Raw genomic sequence first — 2,974 nt, 5'->3', positions numbered from 1 at the left:
AAACAAGTTTCTAAAAGGATGAGTTTGCAACTACTTTACTTTTGGAGAAAATTCAAAACATTCATTATTCAATAGGGCCCAAACTATCGAAAACCAGCGGTTTCAATGAACACACATTTCTTGGTAGAATCATGCAGGACTGAAATTTTTGATGTTTTTCTACTCCTCTCATGAGCCCAAACAAGTCTCTAAAAGCATGAGTTTGCAACTACTTTACTTTTGGAGAAAATTCAAAACATTCATTATTCAATAGAGCCCAATAGCAAAAATCAGGTTTTGAATGAAGAATCACATTTCTTGGTAAAATCATGCAGGATTGAAATTTTTGATGGTTTTTTACTCCTCTCAACAGCCCAAACAAGTTTCTAAAAGGATGAGTTTGCAACTACTTTACTTTTGGAGAAAATTCAAAACATTCATTATTCAATAGGGCCCAAACTATCAAAAACCAGCGGTTTCAATGAACACACATTTCTTGGTAGAATCATGCAGGACTGAAATTTTTGATGGTTTTTTACTCCGCTCAACAGCCCAAACAAGTTTCTAAAAGGATGAGTTTGCAACTACTTTACTTTTGGAGAAAATTCAAAACACTCATTATTCAATAGGGCCCAAACTATCAAAAACCAGCGGTTTCAATGAACACACATTTCTTGGTAGAATCATGCAGGACTGAAATTTTTGATGTTTTTTTACTCCGCTCAACAGCCCAAACAAGTTTCTAAAAGGATGAGTTTGCAACTACTTTACTTTTGGAGAAAATTCAAAACACTCATTATTCAATAGGGCCCAAACTATCAAAAACCAGCGGTTTCAATGAACACACATTTCTTGGTAGAATCATGCAGGATTGAAATTTTTGATGGTTTTTTACTCCGCTCAACAGCCCAAACAAGTTTCTAAAAGGATGAGTTTGCAACTACTTTACTTTTGGAGAAAATTCAAAACACTCATTATTCAATAGGGCCCAAACTATCAAAAACCAGCGGTTTCAATGAACACACATTTCTTGGTAGAATCATGCAGGATTGAAATTTTTGATGGTTTTTTACTCCGCTCAACAGCCCAAACAAGTTTCTAAAAGGATGAGTTTGCAACTACTTTACTTTTGGAGAAAATTCAAAACACTCATTATTCAATAGGGCCCAAACTATCAAAAACCAGCGGTTTCAATGAACACACATTTCTTGGTAGAATCATGCAGGACTGAAATTTTTGATGTTTTTCTACTCCTCTCATGAGCCCAAACAAGTCTCTAAAAGCATGAGTTTGCAACTACTTTACTTTTGGAGAAGATTCAAAACATTCATTATTCAATAGAGCCCAATAGCAAAAATCAGGTTTTGAATGAAGAATCACATTTCTTGGTAGAATCATGCAGGATTGAAATTTTTGATGGTTTTTTACTCCTCTCAACAGCCCAAACAAGTTTCTAAAAGGATGAGTTTGCAACTACTTTACTTTTGGAGAAAATTCAAAACATTCATTATTCAATAGGGCCCAAAATATCAAAAACCAGCGGTTTGAATGAACACACATTTCTTGGTAGAATCGTGCAGGACTGAAATTTTTGATGTTTTTCTACTCCTCTCATCAGCCCAAACAAGTCTCTAAAAGGATGAGTTTGCAACTACTTTACTTTTGGAGAAAATTCAAAACATTCATTATTCAATAGAGCCCAATAGCAAAAACCAGCGTTTTGAATGAAGAATCACATTTCTTGGTAGAATCATGCAGGATTGAAATTTTTGATGGTTTTTTACTCCTCTCAACAGCCCAAACAAGTTTCTAAAAGGATGAGTTTGCAACTACTTTACTTTTGGAGAAAATTCAAAACATTCATTATTCAATAGGGCCCAAACTATCAAAAACCAGCGGTTTCAATGAACACACATTTCTTGGTAGAATCATGCAGGACTGAAATTTTTGATGTTTTTCTACTCCTCTCATGAGCCCAAACAAGTCTCTAAAAGCATGAGTTTGCAACTACTTTACTTTTGGAGAAAATTCAAAACATTCATTATTCAATAGAGCCCAATAGCAAAAATCAGGTTTTGAATGAAGAATCACATTTCTTGGTAAAATCATGCAGGATTGAAATTTTTGATGGTTTTTTACTCCTCTCAACAGCCCAAACAAGTTTCTAAAAGGATGAGTTTGCAACTACTTTACTTTTGGAGAAAATTCAAAACATTCATTATTCAATAGGGCCCAAACTATCAAAAACCAGCGGTTTCAATGAACACACATTTCTTGGTAGAATCATGCAGGACTGAAATTTTTGATGTTTTTCTACTCCTCTCATGAGCCCAAACAAGTCTCTAAAAGCATGAGTTTGCAACTACTTTACTTTTGGAGAAAATTCAAAACATTCACTATTCAATAGAGCCCAATAGCAAAAATCAGGTTTTGAATGAAGAATCACATTTCTTGGTAAAATCATGCAGGATTGAAATTTTTGATGGTTTTTTACTCCTCTCAACAGCCCAAACAAGTTTCTAAAAGGATGAGTTTGCAACTACTTTACTTTTGGAGAAAATTCAAAACATTCATTATTCAATAGGGCCCAAACTATCAAAAACCAGCGGTTTCAATGAACACACATTTCTTGGTAGAATCATGCAGGACTGAAATTTTTGATGTTTTTCTACTCCTCTCATGAGCCCAAACAAGTCTCTAAAAGCATGAGTTTGCAACTACTTTACTTTTGGAGAAAATTCAAAACATTCACTATTCAATAGAGCCCAATAGCAAAAATCAGGTTTTGAATGAAGAATCACATTTCTTGGTAAAATCATGCAGGATTGAAATTTTTGATGGTTTTTTACTCCTCTCAACAGCCCAAACAAGTTTCTAAAAGGATGAGTTTGCAACTACTTTACTTTTGGAGAAAATTCAAAACATTCATTATTCAATAGGGCCCAAACTATCAAAAACCAGCGGTTTCAATGAACACACATTTCTTGGTAGAATC

Source organism: Dendrobates tinctorius, unplaced genomic scaffold, assembly GCF_039654945.1.
Source record: "Dendrobates tinctorius isolate UK_male_01 unplaced genomic scaffold, ASM3965494v1 ptg000110l, whole genome shotgun sequence".
NCBI classification, from domain to species: Eukaryota; Metazoa; Chordata; class Amphibia; order Anura; family Dendrobatidae; genus Dendrobates; species Dendrobates tinctorius.
This window is presented reverse-complemented; position numbering follows the sequence as displayed.